We start from the raw sequence: 6,654 nt of genomic DNA on the forward strand, positions 1-6,654 counted from the left end.
ATTGTTCTGTTTTCAACGTGTTATCAATTATGCAGTCATACAACTAAATATCCTTTTACACTGGTTAACAAGCATTTGCTGTGAGATTGAAGAATTATCATCAGGTTGCTGCGTACCGATTAATTATTTATTTAAACTCTAACACCTAATTCTTTCTCTTATTTCACTTCCACTGCAGTGAAGATGCTAATTATAGATTTTCTAATTAATTCCATCTGACTTGCTGTTGACATTGGCAGATTTTAGCTCCAAATAGCCGCTTAATTTCAGGGTGAGAGAATTTGAAGTACCTTTGGTATTAAAACTGGACTGCGGGATGAAAAGCCAAAAGCTGTGCAATTAAAATCAATGTCTCTACTTAAAAGATGATGTTGCTAAATTCTAACATCATAAGTAAAGTGAACAGAAATATTAGAACTCTTTTTGCTCAAAAGATGTCAATGGTAAAGTTCAGTAAAGGGTAAAGTAATAATGATGCTGTTTTTCACTGTTAAAATGCTTAAATGTCTTTGTCTTCTGTGATCTACAACTACAGCATCCTGCTTCACCACATGTTAATTTCTCCTCTTGGCCTGTACTTAGACCATTTCCTCTGTGAGCCTTGGAAACTTAATTTCATCCGAGCTGAAACTCAATACTTATTCACATAATTAACCTTAATTAAAGGACGGCAAAAAGTTAGATTAATTACGGTGAAAGGAAACATGAAAAAGCAAGTTTTTATTTAAACAGGGCAAAACTACAAAAATGTTTCAAAGAATTTTGGAGGTTCAAGCCTACCAGACAAAAAAGGTAGCATGCAGATACAGCAAATAATCATAAAGGCTTATGGAATGTTGGTCTTTATTTCAGAGGGTAGGGAGAATAAAAAGTGAAAATTGACAAGTAGATAAGCTTCCAGAAATTCAAGGGAAAGTGATGTTGAAGCCAAAATCCAATCTTCCACAATCGTTTTTTTTTTAAACTTTATTTATTCGTTCAAAAAACAAATAATATATGACATATACAACAATTAACCATAAACATGTGCATCTGAGGAAGTGTGTTTTTATATATAGAAAAAAAAGAAAAGAACCCCCTACCCCCCTTCAGCCAACTCTCCTAAGGAGAGCCATAAAGAAAGAAAAAAGAAAAAATATTAAAGAAAAATTAAATATACATATTAAGATCTAATCAATCATTAAGATGAATGAAGTACTGCTTACTGTTCAAGGTGCAATGTTCCTTCACTGCTACATGAAATCCAAAACATCCTCCATGTCATGGATGTGAAACATGACAAATGTCTTTCTTTCCACAGATATGACATGCCTTGACATTTATTTTGACACATTAAACATATATTTACAACAGATTCATTTGTATATATCCTTGTCTTTGACATGCCTGATGGTTAATTGGGTGCATGTATCCCCAACAGCTATGCATCAGCAATAATTTCTCTTTTGGATTCCAATGTCCATGTGGTGGAACATGGTAGTGGAGGAGGTGATCTCACTACACTTTACAGGCTGGCTCACCTCTGACCTTGTAACTCCTCCCTGTAAGATTCCCAATATAGGCTGATAGCCTTAGTCTCCTTCCTCCATATCAGCCTTGGAACCGGGCCAATAGCATGTAAAGACGTACCAGGTTATTAAAGCATTTAATCATTCGCTTCGAGTCTCCTTGTGGTTATTGATCACGCTATAGCCCACTTGGTCTATTAATATTGCAAACGTGTCTTTGGGGGACTTAACTCTCAATGTAGTTCTTCCCCTTTCCAACTTACCTCTCTAGATCATACACAGATTTCTTTTTTGTTGCTGGCTTGCCATGGTTTTATTTTCATTCCTTTCCCTTCTCCTGAGAAAGAGGTTCAGCAGTGAGCACCATCAGGATTCTTCCCATGGACAGTGAGAATGCTGAGCTACCAAAGAAATTGCTCATACTAACCATCCGAGACTCTTATATTCACGAAACAATATTTACTTATTTATGAATACTTTCCCTGCATATGTATTGTTTGTCTGTATGTGTGTATCTGCTTGTAAGTCTGCATGCATTTCACCGAGGACCAGTGAACGCTGGGTTGTACTTGTGCAATCAGATGACAATAAATTTGAGTTGACTTGATTTGAACCTCTACAATTTATCTTCACTGCAAGCCATGTCTCACTCTATCAGAAATATTTCCTTTATCCCACACATCCCATACATTAAAGCCACTTCTTTTCTCTCTTTTTCTGTTCTGACCAAAGGGGTATTTGAAGATATTTCTCTTTCCATAAATGCTGTATGACCTATTGAGTGCTTCCAATATTTTCTGATTTTACTTTAGATTTCCAGCATCTGTTCTTTTCTGGTTTTCATTCTCTTCCCCACATGCCACTATATTCAACAAACAGGATTGCTAAATTACTCAAAGTTGTCCTGGAACTTAAATGCATTTTAAATTTAATAATTGTTACCACCTTTTTAATGGATTTAAAACAGTGTTTTGTGTGACATTATATTGCTTTGGAAAGTCATGTAAGCGTTAACTCCGACTGTAAAATTCACGAAACAGAGTTGTCAGATCTCCCTGTACAATGCTGTTCTGACATTTACATAAGCAGTGTGGTGTTTCCCTATTAATATTTTGTAGCTGTCATCATTCTGTGCAGAGGGTGAGTGCTGAAGTCAGCCTTTAAAGGGACATACCACTCAGCAAGTCAGAGGGTAGGTGATCTCATTGGAAGTGAATGTTGCACTACTGTTGATAATATTTAAGATAATTTAATGCTGGAAGATAAGTTCAAGGCAATCAAAACACCAGCAAAAAAGAAGATACAGTAGATGAATTTTCTAGTAGGTGCTGATCCTGCTCTTCTCAAAATTAACTGGACAGCACAATTTCATTTTCAGTAAGCAAATTTTGAGCCTTAATCTACAGGATAGTCCTGTGACCAACCCTATTGAAATATCACAGGTGCATTGATACAACTAGAAATTTGCTTTTCATTGCAATTTCTCATAGCACTCTGCTTCCAAAATTAGGTTCCATTGAAATGAACTTGTTTCGTATTTTGTATCATGTGCTTCATGCCCGAAACCAAATTAAACTGTTATACTGATTTATTGTTGGCACATTCGAGGGGGATAAAAGATTTTTGACTGAGGTAAGAGAGGTCTAATTAAAGCAATAGTAGTTTGCACTTTGCATGTGGTAACTGCCAGATGCCCAATGGAGAAAGCATAGGGGCTTGATATTGGGAGTTATGTGATGAAATTTCTCAGAATACGTTGGTCCTGAGGTTGTACAACTCACCACTGTCATTGGAAGGTAGAATGTTCAATGACCATGGCTCTTCTCTCTGATTTTAACCCTCTGCATCTTTTTAATTTGTTTCCCCACCTTCCGAAAGTGGGTGGGTAGAGTTTGCCTCCTGGGATTGATGATGGCACCACTACTGTTGGTCACTACAGAGCAAAATAATTTGGAATCAAACATTTGAAAAACAGGGTTGAAATCGATTTATATCTAACTCAAGGAGAGAGCTCATAATGTGTAGTATTTTACTAAAGTTTGAAGAAACTAGAAATGTCTGGCACCCATATTATAAAAGGAATATTGAAATCATCAAAAGCTAATGTAGAAGAGATTTTTCTGTGTTCTATCAGATCAAGCAGGCAGGAATTGATTTCTTGGGAAAAAAAACAATGATGCAACTACTTTACATATCTCAGTTGCCACCTCAGTTAAGATAATTCACCATGATCTTCAGTGTGTCAGTGCATCTGAGGAAGTGTGTTTGGAAATCAGTACCTCAAAGCCAGCAGCACTAAACTTCTCCCAGGCAACTATTATATCCTTGCCCTTCTGTGTGTTTGTGAGACACACTGCAAACAACTTTAAAACTCTGGAGAGACACAGTATCTCAATTTCTACAAATGCTTTAAATCTTCTGATAACAGAAATGAACATCGGTTTGTTGGAATCTTTGACCCATTACTGCTCAAAATGCAAAAGAAGCATTTGGAAAAAGCAATGAGAACCTCAAATCCACCTTCAGGAGCAAAGAAACAAGCTAAGAGGCAGAGGCATTTTTGAACCACAACGCAGTGAAGTACCTCCTGCCCCACCTGTCAGACAGTCAACAGGTTGCATACTGACCTCATCAGCCCCCTCAGAATTATGGAATAAAAACATTCTTAATCACAGGGGACTGGCTCAAATGAAGAAATTACAAGAGGAAGAAAATACAAGATGCAGGCTGAAAAACTAGAATGTGTGCAGAAAAGAACTGCAAGGGTGCTCGCTTCGGCAGCACATATACTAAAATTGGAATGATACAGAAAAAATTAGCATGGCCCCTGTACAAGGATGGCACGGAAATTCGTGAAGTGTTCCATATTTTAAAAAAAGAACTGACAGGGTGACATTGGAATTGAGAATAAAGACTAAAAGGACACCTGGCATCGGACTTTAAAATTATGAAATGATTTACTCTCAAGTGGGAATGGCATCCAGGGAAGTGGCAGCTTAAAAGGGCTGTGCTCTTAGCCCCCCGCTCCACTCACTTTACACCTATAAAGGTGTGGCGCAGTATGACAACATTATTTACATATTTTCTGACGATACCATGATAGTTGGTTGTATAAAATGGGGTGATGAGTCATCAAACAGGAGAGAGATTGAAAAGTTGGTTGAATGGTGCACCAACAACAACTTCACACTCAATGTCACCAAAACCAAGGAGCTGATTGCTGACTTCAGGAAGGGAAAACCAGAGGTGTACGATCCAGTGAACATCGGGGGAATCAGAGGTGGAGAGGGTGAGCAAATTTAAGTTCTTAGGAGTTACTATCTTGGAGGATCTTTCCTGAACCCCACACACTATAGGCATCATGAAGAAAGCACATCAGCACCTCTACTTCCTCAGGAGTTTGTGGAGGTTTGCTATGACATCGGAAACCCTGGAAAATTTCTACAGATGTGTGGTGGAAAGTGTGCTGACCGGTTGCATCATGGTCTGGTATGGGGACGCCAAACCCCTGAGTGTAAAGCCCTGCAAAAGGTAGTGGACATAACCCAGGACATCACAAACAAAACTCTCCCCACCATTGAGAACATCTACAGGGAATTCTGCCTTCAGAGAACATTAAGGATCCACTCCACTCAGCACTAATCTCGCTGCTACCATCAGGAAAGAGGTGCCACAAGATTCACACCACCAGGTTGTGGAACAGCTGCTACCCCTCCACCATCAGACTTCCCAATAATAAACTCAATCAGGGACTCATTTAAGGACTCTTACATTTGTACTTTACTGGTTTTTTTCCTCTCTGTATTGCAGTCAGTTTGTTTCATTTCTTTATTTGTTTACATGTGTACATTGTGTAGTTTTTTTTGCACTACCAATAAGTTGTAATTCTGCCTGGCCTACAGGAAAAAGAATCTCAAGGTTGTATGTGATGTCATGTATATCTGACAAGCTCCTCTTGAAGACTGTGGATAGTTAGGGAAGCCAACAGTATCCCTGATTAATTCATCTATGAGAAGTGCATCCAGCTACAGCTCCTTACTTGGTGAGTTCGGGTATTGGAGCTGGAGTTAGATGATCTCCGAATCATTTGGGAGCCTGAGGAGATTACAGGGTTGCAATCATACCTCAGAGGAAGGTAACTGGATGTTAGTCAAAGGAGAAGGGAACAGATAGTCAGTGCGGGGCACCCCAGCGTTTGTTCCCCTCATCTACATGTAGGGTTGAGAAAGAGGAAAATAGAAAAAAAGTCAAAGATACAGTACAGCAAATATGAAAGAAAGGACATGCAGGTGAAAAGACAGGATAATTTGCTGTGCAATAGAAATACAGCAAAATCAGTAACAGATACTGTTCTAAGAATACTGTACGTAAATGCACGTAGCATTAGAAATAAAGTAGATAACCTTGTTGTACAGCTATAGATTAAAAGATATGACATTCTGACCATCACTAATGATGGATGTGATTGGGAGCTGAGTGTCCAAGGGTATACAGATAGGCAGGTAGGTAGAAGGGATGGTGTGGCCCTAATGGTAAGTCATGAGAAAGAAGGAACATAGGGTCAGAAGAGGTTGAATCCTTATGGGTTGAGTTAAGAAAAGGCCAGGGTAAAATAACCCTAAAAGCAGTTATATGCAAGCCCCCAAAAAACAGCCAGAAGGTGGACAACAAGTTACAGCTGGAAACAGAAAAAGCATATCAATATAATTATGGGAGATTTTAACATGAAAGGGAACTGGGAAAGTCAAGAAGGTTCTGGATCTCAGGAGAGAGAGTTTTTAGAATGCCTAAGGGATGGTTTTGAAGCAACTTGTCGATAAGCCCACCAGGGATTCGGCAGTTTTGGATTGTGTAATGAACCTGAGGCGATTAGGGAACTAAAGGTAATGGAACCCTTAGGAAATAGTGATCATAATATGACTGAATTCAGTTTCAAATATGAAAAGAAGATGATATTAGGTATTTCAGTGGAACAAAGGAAATTAGAGAGGAACTGGCCCAAGTTGACTGGAAAAGTAAGCTAGATAGGGATGGCACAGCAGAATTGGATGATATTTTTACAAGAAATTAGGAAAGTGCAGGACAGATATATTCCAAGAAAAAAAGAAAACTATGAATGGAAAAATGGCTCAAATGTGGCTAACAA

General features: G+C 38.5%; 1 non-coding gene across 1 annotated transcript; it reads left to right on the forward strand.

Annotated features, from left to right (window-relative positions):
* Positions 1–4,273: 4,273 nt before the first annotated feature.
* On the forward strand, positions 4,274–4,380 carry LOC138743748 (U6 spliceosomal RNA). The gene has a single exon (XR_011345051.1). It is a non-coding gene; the product is annotated as a U6 spliceosomal RNA (small nuclear RNA).
* The last annotated feature ends 2,274 nt before the right edge of the window (positions 4,381–6,654 follow it).

This window comes from Narcine bancroftii, chromosome 9, assembly GCF_036971445.1.
Source record: "Narcine bancroftii isolate sNarBan1 chromosome 9, sNarBan1.hap1, whole genome shotgun sequence".
Classification (NCBI taxonomy): domain Eukaryota; kingdom Metazoa; phylum Chordata; class Chondrichthyes; order Torpediniformes; family Narcinidae; genus Narcine; species Narcine bancroftii.